The sequence below is a fragment of the Dromiciops gliroides genome, chromosome 3 (assembly GCF_019393635.1).
Source record: "Dromiciops gliroides isolate mDroGli1 chromosome 3, mDroGli1.pri, whole genome shotgun sequence".
Lineage (NCBI taxonomy): Eukaryota > Metazoa > Chordata > Mammalia > Microbiotheria > Microbiotheriidae > Dromiciops > Dromiciops gliroides.
This window is the reverse complement of record NC_057863.1, coordinates 621341098-621359598: the sequence shown is the minus strand read 5'-3', so window position 1 is coordinate 621359598 and position 18501 is coordinate 621341098. Positions and strand designations below refer to the sequence as shown.

The 18501-nt window shown below is 41.6% G+C and overlaps 1 protein-coding gene across 9 annotated transcripts in view; it reads left to right on the top strand.

Moving 5' to 3' along the window:
- Positions 1 to 18501, top strand: part of PRDM2 (PR/SET domain 2) — a 207843-nt gene that overhangs the window by 156207 nt on the left and 33135 nt on the right. The gene's annotated exons all lie outside the window — the stretch shown is intronic.

The following is an 18501-nucleotide window of genomic DNA, read 5'->3' as shown; positions in this document are numbered from 1 at the left end:
GTAGCACCTTGCAGCATTTTAAAGTGATTTCTTGAATATATAAAAGTTTATCTTGGAATCACTGAGTTAATTTGTAGTTAACACATGCCTTCCTTTCCCACATGCGTACACAGTACCTCTCTGCAATAAAACCAGCCCTAGCTCTGGGTTGTCTCGAGAGAACAGAAAAACTAGTTCCCACATAGCTTCAAGTCAGGTGACATCTAAACCTTAGCAAGTTCAAGAAATATTTAGTTGATTCTGTTCAAAGATATCACAGGATTTGGGAGGTGGAAGGGACGTCATTGGCCATGTAGTCCAGCTCATATGCCTTAAGAGTGGTTGTTCAGTCTGCTTGGAGAGTGTCAGGGAGGGGGAGCTGACTCCCTCTCTAAGCAGTAATCCATTTTTGAATAGCTAATTGTTATGAAATGAGTTTTTTTTCCCCCCTTCCTCACAGTGCCTAAATTTGCCACTTTTATAACTCCCACCCATTGTTTTTAATTCTGACCTCTGGGGCCATACAGAAGTCCAATTCTACTATTCCACTTGACAGCCCTTCAAAAATATAAAGACAGCTATTATGTCTCTTCTCAACCTTCTCCCTAGGTAAGGATGTCCACTCCCTTCAACTGATTCTCATGTCATGGACTTGAGGACTTTTATGCTCATCTTATCAATGCTCTTCTTAAGCTATGGTGCCTGGTACCAAACAGTATTCCAGTAAGGTCTGATGAGGTCAGAGTGCAATGGAACTCCCTGCTGTCTTCCTAGAAGCTAACTAAGCCTTCTCATGCAGCTCAAAATCATGTTAGTGGTCCCCTCCCCCCACACACACTTCATATTGTTAACTCACATTGAGCTTGCAGGCCACTAAAACTCAGTTTTGTTTTGTTTTCAGAAAAGTACTTTTTAATCCATGTCTTCTCTCCCACTCCCTGGCCCAGTCATATTTGTAAAGGTGATTTTTTTTTTCTTACCCATGTCAAGTACCAAGTATAGGATGCAGCCCTATTGAATTTCATTGTCCTGGATTCAGCTCAGTGCTCTAATTTGTCAGAATCCTTTTTAGGTCTTGATTCTCTTAGCTGTTACCATTAGATATCCCAGCTTTGGGTCATCTGCTATGTCTTTATTCAGGTTATTGATTAAAATGTTAAATAGTGTAGGACAAAACACATCTCTCCTGGAGACCTGCCATGTTGACATTAATGACTACTCCTTGAGTTTGACCATCCAACCAATTCGGAATTTAGTTTGGTTCTATTACTCTTATCTTTACAGAAGATAGTTTTGGTTAGATTTAAGCATAAAACTAATATTTCCTTCTACTAGTTTTATGCTCTTCTTTAAAGAAAACAAAAAAGTTATTTGGCATGCCTCATTCTTGAATCCATGCTGGCTGTTTGTAAATCACTGCTTCCCTTTATTAATGTTTGCCTGCCTTTTCTTGAATGATCTATTACATAATTTTCTAAGAATAAATTAAAGTTAATGGGGGCAGCTAGGTGGCTCGGTGGATAAAGCACTGGCCCTGGATTCAGGAGGACCTGAGTTCAAATCCGGCCTCAGAGACTTGACACTAGCTGTGTGACCTTGGCCAAGTCACTTGACCCTAATTGCCCTGCAAAAAAAAAATAATAATGTTAATGTTAACAATTAAAATCAATGTTACAGGCTGTAGTATACAGACCTCTCCCACCCCCACCCCCCATTTTAAAAATCAAGACATTTGTTCTTCAGTCTGTGGCACCTCTTCCATTTTCCACTATGCTTCAGATATCACTAATGATGGTTCAGAAGTCTCTTCCCAATATTCAATCAGTTGTCAGAGGCCTCTTTTTTTCCTACCTTTATAACATCTCTCATTTACTCTCCTTTGACACTGCTTCCATCTTAATGCAGGCCCTTATTACCTCACATCTGTACTATCGCAGTGGCCTCAAGTCTCTCCCTACTCTAGTCGATCTTCCACCCAGCTGTCAAATCGCTCTTCCTAAAGGACAGGTCTGACTGTGGTGCCACACCTCTCCCCCCCCCCCCAATTCAATATTCCAGTGACTCCCTTTTGCCTCTGTGATCAAACAAAATTTACTGACTTTTAAAAGCCTTTCATAACCTAGTCCCCTCCTATCTTTCCAGTCATCTTATGTTTCACTGGCTTCCACATTCTCTTTGATCCAGTCACCCTGGCTTCACTGTTGTTCCTCACATTCTGTTTCCTAACTGGGTATTTTCACTGGTTTCCCGCCCCCGGCGGACCCCCCCCCCACCCCTTCAAGGCTTTCCCTTCTCATCTCTAACTCAAGTTAGACTTCAAGTCTCAGCAAGAATCCCCCCTTCAAGAAGCCCTTTCCCAGTCTTCCCCCCCCCACTAAAACTATGACACATTCCCGCATACACACATCTTGTTTGTACATAGTTCTTTGCATATTATCTCCCCGTTAAATTGTGCATTCCTTGAGATCCTTTGTCTTTTTTTGTCTCCCCAACACTTAGTACAGTGACTGGCACACAGTATGTGTTTACCTGTTGGTTGACTTAGTTGTTTTTGTTCCATCATTTGCAGTGTATTCTTTCTGGCATAGGAAAAAAGAATAGAAATTGAGCGGCAGCTCTGCCTGCCCTCTTGTCAGTTTTCTCCCCAGCCCTAACAAAGTCCCTATTCTTTCTTTGATTGTTTTCTCCCAATATGGCTTTTTTTTTTTAAGTGAGGCAGTTGGGGTTAAGTGACTTGCCCAGGGTCACACAGCTAGTAAGTGTTAAGTGTCTGAGGCCGGATTTGAACTCAGGTCCTCCTGAATCCAGGGCTGGTGCTTTATCCACTGTGCCACCTAGCTGTCCCCCTCCCCCTCAGGGTACATTTTTAACATACAGTGTTATGTCCTCTCCCTCCTCTTTCTTCCTCCTACCCCCTCCTCTTTCGTCCATCTTGTTTCTTTGAACATTACACCTATGATTACATATGAAATTCCCTGGATTTTAAAGCTCTTTATAACCTATTCCCTTCCTACCTTTCTGATTTTCTCATAGTTTATTCCCCTCCATTTAGGATCCTGTGACACTGGTCTCTCCGCTTGTTCCTCACACAAGATCTTCCATCTCCTCATTCCATTTTCACTGACAGGCTCCTATGTCTGGAATGCTCTCCTCCCCTCTGGCTCTTCATTTTTTAGGCTTCCTTCAAGTCTCAGCTAAAATTGTTCCTTCTGAGGTCTCCCTTAATGCTATTGCCTTCCCTGTAAGATTACATTCAGTTTCAGTAGCTCAAAAGAAACTTGAGAAGTGCAAATTTAGAGCTGTTTCCATCCCAAATGATTATATGGATTATTTGGGCCCAAGCTGTGGTAGAGCCTTCTGAGCTCATATTGGTCCGATCAGCCATACTGGACACACTGGACATTGACCCTGATATTGTGATGTCATTTTGGTCCTCTTTGAGTACCAAGAACAACAAACAATATATCTTGTATATGCATAGTTGTTTGTATGGTGTTTTCTTTGTTAGGATGTGATCTCCTTGAGGGCAGGGTTTGTTTTTACTTTCTTTGTATCCCCAGCATGGAGCATAGTGAATACTCAGTAAATAAATGTTTATTGACTGAGTGAATATGATCATTTAGAGTCCCACTCATGTTTTTTGTCCAACCAAATCTCAGTGATACTTAAACTCACGGCTGTTGTGTATAGACATCTGAGGACAGGGTGGCTTGGGACTAGATAGGGTTCTGGACTCAGTCGAGAGAAGGGAATAAAAATTTTTATAGCACTTATATGCCATGCTAAGTGCTTTACAAATACCTTGTTTTACTTATAGCAACCCTGCAAAGTAATTACTGTTATTCCCATTTTACAATTGAGGAAACTAAGGCAAGCAGGTTAAGTGACAACTAAAGGTCACACAGCTATTAGGTGTCTGAGGCCAAATTTAAACTAAGGACTTCCTGACCTGTGTCCAAGCCCAGTGTTCTATCCACTTCTCTCTTAGCTGCCTTGGAATCAGGAAGACAACTTAAAATAGAACCTGTAATAGCAGGTAGCAACCTCTCTATGCTTCAGTTTCCTGAAATGAGGGTAATATTAGCCCCATATTTAGTTCTGAAGATCACACGAGACACCATATGTAAAGTACTTTGCAAACCATAAAAATTATATGTAGGGGCAGCTAGGTGGCACAGTGGATAGAGCACCGGCCCTGAAGTCAGGAGGACCTGAGTTCAAATCCGGCCTCAGACACTTAACACTTACTAGCTGTGTGACCCTGGGCAAGTCACTTAACCCCAATTGCCTCACTAAATATATATATATATATATATATATATATATATATATATATATATATATATGTAAACTAGCTGTTTTATCCTGTGAATTTGAGAGTGTCTTAGCTGTTATTCTTTGTGGCTACTTTGGTATCTAAATTTGCACATATACAGTCTTCTCTCTTCCTCATTCTTTTTAGTTTAATTCTAAATTATATAGAATTATGTTACATATTATTCTCCCCTCAGCCTTTTTAGTTCAAAATCCATTTGATTAAGTTTACAAGATGTTTAGCTAAACTATCAGCTTTTGTGAGATGTACTCCATCTCTAGCCAGGAATTTGGCAACCCCATATTATATTCTTTAATGCATTTTTCCTCTTCTGATCCATCTGCATTATATATAGTGCTAGATTTCTTTGGTCTCACTTCCCTTGTCCTTCCTGTTTATATTAAGCAGGGACCTTCCTGGACCATTTTTCATTCCATCAAACCATAGTATGTTACCTGTGAGGCCAACTTTGCCTACATAGATTCAACAAAGCATTTTTTAAGTACTTATTATGTATCTGATATTGGGAATGCTCAGAGAAAAGTGAAAGTCTTTGCTTTCTAGGACCGTACATTTTTGGGGGGAGACAGTCAGTGTGTGTGTGTGTATATGTGTATCCAGCTATCTAAGACAAAACATTAGCGAGATTCAGGGAAGAGTTCTGTAGAAAGGTGGCGCTTGCCTTGATTTCATAAAAGAAGTGTAATGGAGGGTTAGATTGGCACACATTCCACAGAACATGTGTCGCCCAAGGAACAAATCCTATGGATCATGATTCATGGTGCAGAGAGTGTGCTCAGATTCAATCCTCCACTACACATCACCTCATTCTTCACTGGCAAAAAAAAAACCATGGAGGTCATTTGCCAAGAGTTCCCCTTTCTCCCTTCATCTCACATTCAGATGTGTTCTACACTATCTTCTCTGTGGTCACAGATGGTAAGGTGGATCTTCTCGGCCAATGTCAACCCCTCTGCTTGAACTCTTTTTTAAAAAGATAATAAACATTTTTATTTAAAGTTTTGAATTCCAAATTTTATCCCTCTTTTCCACTCATCCCTCTTCCCTCCCTGAGGTGGTAAGCAATGAGACATAGGTTATACATGTGACAGAGATGAAAAACTGAAAAAGGAGACTGAGGAGTCAGGAGAAAAACAAGAAGAGAGTAGTGTCACAAAAACCTAGAGATTATCCAGAAGGTGATCAACTGTGTCAAATGCAGAGAGATTAAAAAGTATGAGGATTGAGGAGAGGTCAATAGATTGGCAGTTAAGAGATTGTTGTTAACTCTGGAAAGCAGCTTCAGTTTAATAATAATGACAGAAGCCCGAAATCAGAGGGTTTAGGTTTAAAAGAGAGTGAGGAAGGGGCAGCTAGGTGGTGCAGTGGATAAAGCACCAGCCCTGGATTCAGGAGGACCTGAGTTCAAATCCGGCTTCAGACACTTGATATTTACTAGCTGTGTGACCCTGGGCAAGTCACTTAACCCCAATTGCCTCACTAAAAAAAAAAAAAAAGAGAGTGAGGAGAGGAAGCAGAGGCACTGAGGAGTGAGGAGAGATGGAGCTTGAATAAAAGAAAAATATAGCGTGCTTCAGTCTGTTTAATATCAGTCCTTTCTTTGGAGGTGGATGGTATGCTTCAACATTAGTCCTTTGGGATTGTCTTGGATCATTGTGAAGGTGAAAAGTGACCTGACCCTGTGCATGGATGGCTGTGAGACATTGTGGACATGGGCACCTCCCTCATCACTGGCCCCAAAGAAGAGATCAAGAGCCTGCACAAAGCTCTGGGGGCCGTGCCACTGATATAGGGGGAGTACACGTTCCCCTGTGAGAAGGTGACCAGCCTCCCACCTGTCTCTGTGCTGGGGAACAAGACTTTTGAGATCACAGGCAAGCAGTCTATCCTCAAGGTGAGCCAGGCTGGCCAGATCGTCTGCCTGAGTGGCTTATTGGGCAGTGACATCCTCTGGATTCTGGGCAAAGTACTGATGGGACTTGCGCTCCAGGCCCTGGCATGGGAGATGGTGTGTGTGAGGCATAGCAAGGCCATTTTGTCTAGGCTGGCTAGTGCAGGAAATAGATTGATCTATAAGGTTGGAAAGGTAGGGTTGGTGTCAGGTGAAAAAGTGCTTTAAGAGCCACACAGCAAGATTTATATTATGTCCTAAAACAAAGGGAAACCACTGGGGTGTAAGTAGGGGAGTGACATGGTCAGACCAGCACTTAGTCACCTTTGTAGCTCCGTGAAGGGTGAGTTGGAGTTCAGGAGAGACTTCAGGCAGGTAGGCCAGTGAGGAGGCTCTAGCAATAATCCAGATGTGATGAGAGCTTGAAGACGGAAGCTCTGTGACTACAGAGAAAGGGGATGGGTGCAAGATATCTTGTGGATGCAGAAAAGGTGAGCTTTGGCAACTGATTTACTATGTGAATGGAAGAGAGGAAGGAATTGGGATGATGCCAAGGTTGCCAACCTGAGACATTTGAAGAATGGTCTGGATCCATATAAAAGCAATCTCTTCTATATGCCCCTCTTCTCCTTTGGTTCTGCAAGCACCTTGGTCCCAGCTCTTAACACCTCACGCCTGGACTACTGCAGTAACTGCCTGCTGGTTGGTCTGCCTAACACGAGTTTTTCCACACTCCAGCTCATGCTTTGTTTAGCTGTAAAAGTTATCTCCTAAATATCACATCTGACCATATCACCACCACTTCCCCTCTCCCCTCAAATTCCAGTGGCTCTCTGTTACCTTCAGTGTCAAATATAAAATCCTCTGCTTGGCATTTAAGACTCTTTATAACCTTATTCCTCCTTCCCTGTCTTCTTACATCTTGCATAGAAACACAAGCACACATGTAACTCTTTGATGAGTGACACTGGCCTCCTTGTTCAACAAGACATTGGGCGTTTTCACTCTGTTCCCCATATTTGGAATGTTCTCCCCATCTCTACCCTCTTGGCTCCCCTGACTTCCAGCCTAAGCTAACATCCCGCCTTCTACTGGAACCTTTACAAGTGTACATTCTAGTGCCTTCCCTCTGTCAATTATTTCCAATTTATTCTATATATAGCTTGTTTACAAGTAGTTGTTGACATGTCTCCTCCATTAGACTGTGAGGTCCTTGAGGGCAGGGATTGTCATTTTACTTTTCTTGGTATCTCCAGCTTTTAGGATAATTCCTGAAAAATAAACATTTATTGATTGGATGACTTAATTTGTGATACAAAATGAGCTCGGGAGAGACTAGGGCTAGATGCATAGATTTGTGAGTCATTTCTGTAGGGATGATCATTAAATGGTGACTGAAGTAATAAGGGATGGTGGTAGAGAAGAGTGCATAGGCAGAGCCTTGGCACACCCACATTTAGGGAGCATTCTCTGAAGGATGAGCTGGCAAAGGAGACTGAGAAGGCAGGAGTGGTCAGACGGTCAAGATCTCCAGTTAATCTTTATTAACCATCCTGTGTATTTATGTATGGATGATTGAAATAATTTATTTTCTAACTCCTTTATTAGATTTTTTTCCCCCTGAGAACTAAATATATCATCTGCTTTTATTTTTCTTCCCCCCTTTTCCTTGGATAGTCATAGTTTTCTCACCTGTCTTTTTTGGCTAAAAGCCCTTGTGAAGAGATTTGCAAGGCTATTGGCAAACACATTTTTCCTACTATTTCTAGGTGCTCTCTATCCATGAGCCAGGATTCATGATCGTGGACCTGTCATTTCTACATTTTAAGTTTGGAAATAACTGACAAGGACATAGCCCTTTAAGAAAGTGCTTTATGCACACTAATTTGAGCCTCAGCAAATGACTTTGTCATAATGACACAGTTATTAAATCTCCAGCACTCGTCCTCTGACACTGCCTTACCCCTCAGTGATCCATCTCCCATTTTCCACACCTTTGTCAAGAATCTTCCTTTCATCATTCTTTGCTTTCAAAGGGCATGTGACAATTAAAAAGTTGAGACACGTAGTTTCTGCATAATTAAATCATTTTATTATTAAGACTGCCAGGTTATTAATAAAAGGTGGGCCACTTGTCGGTTTCTCTCAGACCAAAGACAGGCGGAGGGGGGGGGGGGCGGCACAGCTCAAATACCCTTGAAACAAACAGTAGGTGGGTCATCAAGCAGCAACCAAATCTAATTGGTTCATTTAACTGGAGGTAGGCTATATTAAAATGAAGAGCTATACCAGACCACCTCTAGCTTTAGGCTCACAATTCAAAGGCCCTTTTGGCTGAGTGAGCCCTGGAGCAGAAGGCTTCCTTCTATCTAGTCAAAAGGATCTCTCTCTGCCCAAGATTGAGCTTCCCTGCCCTAGATTAAATTCCTTGCATGGTTGGGTGGGGATTGACCAAGATGAAGAGAGAGAAATGCAATTTTATCAGTAAAGTCTTTCAGGGAAAACTAAAGGACTTTTGGAAGGAAGTGGGGAAGCTCTGGATCTCCCCAAGATACCAGTTAGTTATTAATAATAGTTTCTCACAGGCAGCAGAGATGGAAATACTAATCTTTGCCCCTGAGGTCTTCAGTTCGTTGCCCAAGAATACAGAATCCTAAGCAACTTTTTCTAGGCCTCTTTTGGCAGTACTCTTTTTACCCATGTACATCAATTCAAGTCATATTAATATGATCCCAGTTAGACACATTTTGTGTAGCTCTCTGTCATGCCTTGGGCACATACCCTAGGAAGACATCAGACCTCTTTATTGTTATCAGGGCAGTAACTAGTTACCGTCTTACCCCTCAGGAAGGAATCAGCAACTGCCACTAGTCATCATTCCCTCTTTGTTGATTTAGCCACATTTTAGCAATATAAAGAAAAGTGGATCCCCAGAAGATGGGTTACCATGTTTTGTTTTTTAAGTACTACAAGGAAGAAGTTTAGGCAAATAAAAAGTTATAAACATTGTAAAATTGATGTGCTTTATATGGAATGAAGTAGTTTTTAAAACAGTTTGTTGTTTTTTTTTTTGTTTTGTTTTTAGTGAGGCAATTGGGGTAGAGTGACTTGCCCAGGGTCACACAGCTAGTTAAGTATTAAGTGTCTGAGGCTGGATTTGAACTCAGGTACTCCTGACTCCAGGGCCAGTGCTCTATCCACTCTGCCATCTAGCTGCCCCTAAAACAGTTTTTGAATGGATGAATTTTTTAAAAAATCTTGAGTACCTACTCCGTGTCAGGTAATATGTCTAAATGCTAAGGATCCCAAAACAAGAGAGTAAACTTCAGTAGGGGAAAACAACATATATAGGGGACTGGCAGCCAGGGAAGTGTTTTGGGGAGGAAAGTCAGAATGGTGATTAGAATAACAGGGCAGTTGATGGAGATGTCCTTGCCAGGAATGGTAGTCTCTAGAGAGATTTCCTTTAATGCCATCACATAATGGCATGGAGATAGGTGGGAAGGGGCTTAGTAGGCCAGAAACTGGGCAAAGTGAGGTGAAAAGCTCACCAACCAGAGCCCCGAGTTATAGGGGCAGAGCCCTTCAGTTCTGTAAGAAAGCTGAGACTGGAGAGTGCTATACTAAAAATAAATAACGAGTAATCATCATAAAGCATATACTAAACACAGAAAAACAAGGCAATATGCTCTCAAGAAGCCTGCATTCTCTTGGGGGGAGATGTCACATATGAAGTTTTATTTGCAGGGCAAATGGGGAAGCCCAGTGGTCTTTAAGGTACAACAGTAGGCAGATGATGATGTGCCCTTAATGCTATTTCTGTTATTTAAACAATGATTTCTTATAGTGGATCAGTTGACATTACCAAGGACTTTGGTGGAGAGAACTTTCTTTCCCAGGTCTTAAGTAGCTGTGGCTGCTGAGGAGGCAGGGGCTATAGCAGCTACAGGGGAAATTGCCAAGTTGTATTTCACATCACAGTTGCTTCCTTGGACTGTGACCGAAGTTAGGGGCCAGGCTAGAAGCAGGCTGATGGACTGATAAGTACTTCAGTTCCCAAGCCTTTTGTGTTGGTGGTGAGAAGGGCAGTCCCTTCTCTACAAGAACTGGTCGCCTTGATGACAGCTGGAGAAGGGGGTGGAATGGGGAGCTGGATACAAGGCTTATGGTCTGGGGGACCCAGACATTCCTGAAGCTCTAAGGCTCAATCAAGATCCTGGACTGTTTGCCTCTGGGTCTGAGCGGGAGGTGGTGGCACAGAAGCTTTGGCCGGCCTAACAGATGCTGTTTCCTGTCTCTCCCAAAGAGGGCCTTGCCAATGTTGTGTCTTTTTTTTTTTAAGCAGATGTTAATAATAGCATATTTATTTAGTGTTTGAAGGTTCCAGTGGTAGAGAATTTTTTAGGCACAGCAACCTCAAGTTGTAGGATTCCTACATGATCTGCATCTATATTGATGAAATCACAGGTTCTTGAAATCGTCAGGGCTTACAAAGCCTGTGGGTGTATTACCTGATGTAGTCGTTGCAGCAGCCCTGTGAAGTACATAATAAGACTTATCCCCATAATATCAGGAAACCAAACCATTGCAGTGACTTTCTGTCAGTCACATGGCTTATAAGTGACAGCCATGATTAGAACCTAAGCCTTCTGCCAGGAAGACTTATCTGCCTGAGTTCCAGTGTGACCTCAAACACTAACAGTATGACCCTGTGCAAGTTACTTTACCCTGTTTATCTTAGTTTCCGCATCTGTAAGATGGGCTGGAGAAGGAAAAGGTAAATCATTACATTGTCTTTGCCAAGAAAACCCTTAATGGGGTCAGAAAGAGTCGGACAACTGAAAAGACAACCCAACCATAACCACTGCTGAGAGACAGCTCTCACAAATGCTACATACGTGGAAACTATTGCAAAACATGTCAATTAAGTCCCATTGTACTATAGCGATTGAGAACAAAGATACAAGTGATATTCCTCACTCTACATGAGGATTAGGTTTCCTGCCACTAGTCTTCCAACTCTAATACATCATCTCTGCAGCTTCCTAAGTGATTTTCCTTAAGTGCTGATCTGACCTTGTCAGTAAACTGCCCTCTTTTGTTTGTTCGTTTGTTTTGGTGGGGCAGTGAAGGTTAAGTGACTTGCCCAGGGTCACACAGCTAATAAGTGTCAAGTGTCTAAGGCCAGATTTGAACTCAGGTCCTCCTGAATCCAAGGCAGGTGCTTTATCTACTGTGCCACCTAGCTGCCCCCTAAACTGCCCTCTTTTGTAACCTCCCACGGCTCATTGCCTCATGAATAAAATAAAAATTTCTCATTTTACCTGTTAAAATCCTTTACGATCTGTTGCCAGTCTATTTTTCATAATATATATTTATGTATATAATATGACATATGCCACATATGAAACATGATACATGTGTAATGTATTTGACACATATAAAATGTGACTACATATACACATATTATGTTCTCAAATAGAAATTAAGCATTTATTGTTTCTCCTACCTCCTCTCCACTAGGGAAAAGAAAAAAAAATCCTTATAATAAGTATGCATATTCAAATAAAATTCTCCTGTTAGTCATATCCAAAAATGGGTGTCTCATTCTGCCTGTTGGTTCATCACTTCTCTGTCCCCATTCTCTTGGAATCATGGTTAATCATAGTTCTTTAATCTTTCAAAATTGTTTACATCTTTTTCTTCTCACTTCCTTTTGCATCAGTTCATTTAATGCTTCCAAATTTCTCTGAAACTATTTCATCTTTTCTTGTAGCACAATAGTATTCCCTCACATTCATACGGTATACTTTATTCAGACATTTCCCTGACTGATAGGATAGGCACCCCCTTAGTTTCTAGTTCTCTGCCATCCCCAAAAGAGCTGCTATAAATATTTTTGCACAGATAGGTCCTTTTTCTCTTTCTTTGATCTCTTTGGGGTGTAAGCCTAGCAGTGGTAGAACTGAGTCAAAGGTTATGTACAATTTAGCAGCTTTTGGATCATGGCTTTAAATTGCGTTCCAAACTGGCACTCTGTCCTGGCCAGACTGGCTGTGCTGCTCCTCATACATGGCAATCCATCTCCCAAACCCATCCTTCCCACTGGCTGTTGCCAATGTCTGTAATGTACTCCCTACTCCCCCGCTCCTGTAGAATCTCTTAATTCTATCAAAATTCAGCTTAAACTCCACCTTATACATGAAGCTTTCCCTGATTTCTCTCTCCCAAACACTAGTGTTTTCCCTCTCCAAGCAATCTTGTACTTATTCCATATTTTAAATATGTCCATTTTATCCCAGGTAGAATGTAAGCTTTTTGAGGGCAGAGGCTTCCATTTTTGTCTTTATGTCATTCATCTGCCCCTAGCAAACCTTCTGACATATTAGTAGGTGTTTTATAAATGTTTACTGATTGTAAAGCTGACAGGGAAGTGGACCCAATGAATTCTGGGTTTTTTGTTACACCATGGACAAAGATGCAGGGCTACATTGACTTTGTTCTTAAAATGTTATCTTTTTTTCTTCCTTGTAACAATTAAGATTTATCTTCCCCCCTTCCCCCAATTTCCTTGTTTCCTGCAATACTTTCAAAGGTTTCTTGTCTTTGGGAGGCTTTTAAGTTTACTTATTCTTATCCTCTGAGTTATTCACAGCACCACATGTCCCCAAAGAATAGTTCTGTGGCTACAGAATGTGTGAGAGAAGTCTTCTTTTTCAGTGATCCTGAAAAAGTGTGTAGGGAGTGGGGAGGTAATAAGTACCAATGAACGCCATTTTGTGTTTATTGGCCGTGTCTGTCACATTGGTTACAAAGGCCTTTTTGTCAATGCAAATCACTGACTAGATTTGTTTATTAAATAAGTGTTTCCCAAGCGCTTGCTATGGTATATCCAGACAAGAATGACCTACAATCAAAGCACCGAATCATGATCACAAACTTAGATCTTTGTTACCTTAGAGACAATTATAATGCAACCCTGTCATGCATTTGATAGATGAAGAAACAAGTTAAAAGTGACTTGGCTAAGCCATTTGGGTAAAAAGCACCCGAGCTGGGATTGAAGTCTAAGCCTTGTGACCAGTGCAGTGCTCTTCTTGTGCACACAGTCTGGGACAGTCTGGGCTGGAAAGGACCTCCGAGTCCAGCTAGCCTGAATAAGAATTCTTGCTATGTCAGACATTAGTTCTTCTTTTTCTTGAAGACCTTGAGTGAGTGAGAACCCACTAGCTCCAAGATGAGCCTGTTCCTCTTTTGGGTAGAAGTCTTTTCTCCCATCAGACCTAAATTTGTCTCTATATCTTTGATCCTTGCCCCTAATTCAGATCTCTGGAGCCAAGGACAATCCATCTGATATCCCCTCAGATACTTTGAAGCACACTGAAATATCTCTCCCCACCTCCCCCTTTCTTTGTCCCCAGTTCTTTCATATGGCATGGATTTGAGGCTCTTCCCCTTTCTGGATGTCTTTCCTTGGGCATTCTCCAGTTACCAAGGAACTCGTGGGACTGCGGCAATCGGAACTGAACACAATACTTTAGAAGGATGAGGGCAGTTTTGTCATCCTGATCACCATGTTCCTCAATGAAGCAGAGATTACACTGTCTTTTTGGTTGTCATATACTGTTGTGAGTTTGAGCTTGTAGACTTACCAAACTCCTTAAGTCTTTTTCACATGGCTAGTTGTGTAACCCTAATTCCCCAATCTAGGTGGCATAAATTGGTAAGACTGCTAGACTTGGAGTCAGGCAGACCCAAGTTAGAAGTCTACTTTGTCCATTTACTAGTTGTGTGATTCTGGGCAAATCACTTAACCTCTCTTAGCCTGACATTCTTCACCAATAAAACGAAGATAATAATAGCAACCACTTCACGGGGTTGTTGTCCAAATCAGATGAGATTAAGACAGCAACACTTTGTAAACCCTGAGGTGCTATATAAATGTTAGCTACTGTCATCAGCTCCATCTTCATCTTGGAGTTGTGAAATTCAGTTTTTAAACCTAAATGAAGACTATATTCCTATTAGTTTCCATCTTATTAGATTTGACTCAGTGTTCTAGCCTGTCATCCTCTCTTCAGATCCTCCTTAAGATCTGTGTCATTCCTCCCAGATGGATGATCATCTGTAATGAGATGCAGTCATCAAACAAGATAACAATTGTAACTCACTCAGCACAGTGCCTAGCACATAGTAAGCAGTATATAAATGTTAGCTATTTTTATCATCTTTTCCCCCGGGGGCAACGAGGGTTAAGTTACTTGCCCAGTGTCACACAGCTAGTAAGTGTCTAGTATCTGAGGCCGGATTTGAACTCAAGTCCTCCCAAATCCAGGGCCGGTGCTTTATCCAAAGCACCACCTAGCTGCTCCCTATTTTTTGTCATTATTACACAAGTTTGACAAACATGACTGTTATGCCCTTATCCCAAGGTCTCGATTTTTAAATGTTGGACAGGACAGGGTCAAACATAGCTCCCTGGGGCCCTTCACTGGATGTGGATCTCCAGAAACAACATTCAATCAGTCCTAAACCCAACCAGTTGTACTATGTATGTAGCCCCTTTTCCTCCACGCCATGAGAAAAGAACCAGATCTTATGTACCATCAACAGTAAAGGAAGAGTGCTTCATATGTGGTGACCAGAAAGAGAATGGATCTGCCTGCCTGTGGGGGGGTCATCTTGGAAAGCTTCTTAGAGGTAATATTTGAGATAGGTCTTAGAGGACAGGTTTCTATTTAGGTTTGTTTTCATTTTTTCATTGATGTCCTTTTTAAAACATCATTGATGCTTCCCACAAACTGCCCTGCCCCACCATAGAAGACTCCTTTTTCCAAAACAGGTACAGTTAAAGAAAAACAATGTGGTAGCCATATCTGGAAAATATAAGCCTCATTCTGAACCTGTAGTCCACCACCTCTGCACAGAAGAGAAGGCCTAGGGCAGCTAGGTGGCGCAGTGGATAGAACACTGGCCCTGGAGTCAGGAGGACCTGAGTTCAAATCCGGCCTCAGACACTTAACACTCACTAGCTGTGTAACCCTAGGCAAGTCACTTAACCCCAATTGCCTCACTAAAAAAAAAAAAAAAAAAAGGCCTGCTGCATCTATTCTCTGAAATGATCATACATTGAATTGATCATAATTCTGAAGTCTTTCAATGGCCTTTTACATTACTGTGGTAGCTGTATAAATTGCTCTTCAGGTTCTATTTATGCCTTTCCACATTGATTCATAGAAGTCCTCCCAGATTATTCTAAATTCTTGTTTCTTATGATGTGATAATTATCCCATTACATAAATATAACAATATCATCAGCCATTCCCTAATCAAAGGACATCCCTTTGTTTCAAGTTCTTTGTCGCCAACAATTGTAAGTATTCTTATTTAGTGGAATTTTTACCCATTGGCCTCTTTGCTTGGGATATTACTGAGTCAAAGGAGAATATAGTCACTTTTCTCCTAGAATTCCAAATTCTATTGATAGATTTAGAGCCAGAAGGCACCTTAAAGGCCTTCAGGATCAATGAAGGAAATAAGGTCTTCCCTGAACAACTGGACTGGTTTACAGCTCCACGAACACTACATTAGTTTGTCTTTCCAAGGACAGTTGTATATTTCCCATGAATACATTTTGGGTATAATAAACACTGTCTACTTTCTCATTTTTTTTTTTTCATTTCAATAGTCATTTTAATTGTCCTCTTTTTTAGCCTATTTGTTTCATAGGTTTTTCATTAGCAACCCCCCTCTTTACTTTTCATAAAGTGATTTTGTAAAAAAAAAAATTTTTTTTTTTTTTTTGCGGGGCAGTGAGGGTCAAGTGACTGGGGCAGTGAGGGTCAAGTGACTTGGCCAGAGTCACACAGCTAGTAAGTATCAAGTGTTTGAGGCCAGATTTGAACTCAGGTCCTCCTGAATCCAGGGCCAGTGCTTTATCCACTGCGCCACCTAGCTGCCCCCTCTTAAAGTGATTTTTACCAAATCTCATATTTACCGATCCCAAAGGTCTTCAGCTTGTCCACCATGCCAAGACAAAGACGAAATATAGGCAGAAGTAGCTGAGGGAGAACCTGGCCGTTTTTAAACAAATACATTACCACTTGCCCCATGCCTTTTCAGGACTCTGCCATCCATTGACACTGGGCTCTCCCCCATGCCTGAATTCTCCCCCTCATCATCATTACCTCCTGGCTTTTCCTTCATGATTTTCCTCTTTTCGTTATCTCCAGTTCAACTTTCTATATTTTGTTTGTACATAGTTGTTTACATGTTGTTTCTACCATTAGACTGTGAGCTCCATGAGAGTAAAGACTTTTTAGTTTCTCTTTGTATCCTCATCTCTTAGCATGGTGCTTGGACATTGGAAGTGCTTCGTCAGCGTGTTACAGACTAACTTATTCAGGGTGTGTTTGTTAGGCTTATGGAGTGTGTATCCTAAAGATGTGTCCTTTGTCCTTTGTTATTATTCATTGGAACCAAAAGCCCAAACCAAACCATCACCAAGATCTTCTCTGGAGAAGGGAGGAGACATGGTTCTGGTATCCATTTAATGCTCATGTTTCCACCTCCTTTTCCTAATCATACATGCTGTTGAATATCGAGTGGACCAAAGCTTCATCTGAAGGAGATGGAACTCCCTTAGGACCTGGTAAGATGGATGGCAAGTCACAACCAATGGTAGGGTGGGCTTACCCCAGACAGCATTCTGGCCCCCTCAGGTGCAGTAGCCAAAACTGCCATTGGTTGTCTTTTGCTCAGTCCAGAAAGAAAAATTTTCATTCATTGGCCTGTAAATCGTTTATTGGCCTTGAATTCAGTGGCACAAAGGAGCCTTTGTTATGCCCTGGGCCAGAGCTATTTATAAAAAGGACTATACACACTCCTTTTTTTTCTTAATGTCCTGTTCTTCCAACTATTCAGAGTTCAGAAGTAATAGGCCCTTTGTAAAAGAGGATGGAGTTTTTCATTCCGGGGTGAGAAAAAAAATGAAATATAACGATTCCATCTTTTTCTGGTTTTCCCTTGTATCGTGTTTTATTCTTCGGGTATTGAATTTCAAAGCCCCAAGAGGCTGAGGAGTGGGGGGGTTAAGAAGAGAGAAGGGAAACTGGGTAGGATCCAAAGACAAGATTTCTCTTATGACGCTGTGAGAGGAATCTTGAAAGTGAAACTAAAAGAGCCTGATTCCATTATGTTGTGAATGATGAAATAAAATGGAAGCCCTAAACTGGGCCCATTTGTTTTTCCCTCTCAGATGATTCGCCATGGGGCTTCTCTCCTTAAATGGGATCACACAAGAAGTGCTTGACAAAGTGCTTATTCCCACTCCCCTTCCCCTGAACTTGCCAGAACCTGCTGAAATCAGAATGGCAGGTAATAATGCCAACAGCTAACATTTACGCAGTTGTTTTCAAGTTAATAGAACACTTTATTTTTATTTATTTATTTATTTATTTTTTAGTGAGGCAGTTGGAGTTAAGTGACTTGCCCAGGGTCACACAGCTAGTAAGTGTTAAGTGTCTGAGGCCGGATTTGAACTCAGGTACTCCTGAATCCAGGGCCAGTGCTCTATCCACTGCGCCATCTAGCTGCCCCAATAGAACACTTTATTAACGTCTTGTTGGAGCCTCACAATAAGAGGGTATTGGAGAAATTATTATCCCCATTTTAAAGATGAGGAAACTGAGACTTAGAGAGGTTGTGACTTACTGTGGTCACATAGCTCATAAATGTTAGAGGAAAGTTTGAACCCAGGTATTCCTGAGCCAACGTCCTGTCTTCTACCCACCACCTCAGCTTGCATTGCTGTACGAAGGGCAGCCTGGATTTGCTCTGATGTTAAGGACTTTAAGCATAAATGAGAAGTACCTAGGTGATCCCAGATCCAAGTAAGGCACTTGCCCCAAAGTACCCAACCTCTCCCTCGTCACTAGCACAGCGTAGCCTGACCTTGTAGACGTGACAGATCATTTTGACTTTGAGATGGAATATAATGAAGGCACCAGGAACTAAGGGAAGGCAGTATGGCACAATGAGAAGAATCAGGAAGTGGGTTCAGATCTGCCATTCACAGACCCATGCAGCTTTGGGCAAGTCACTTGAAACACTCTGGGTCTTAGTTCCCTCTTGGTCAAAATGAGAGGGTTGGACCAGATGACCTCTGATGTCTCTTCCAGATCCAAAGCTACGAATCAGCGATTCATAGATTGCCACTTATATTGTGTCTGAATACACAATTAATTAACAACAAACAATTGAACAGGCACCTACCCCATAGAAAGCACCAGGCTAA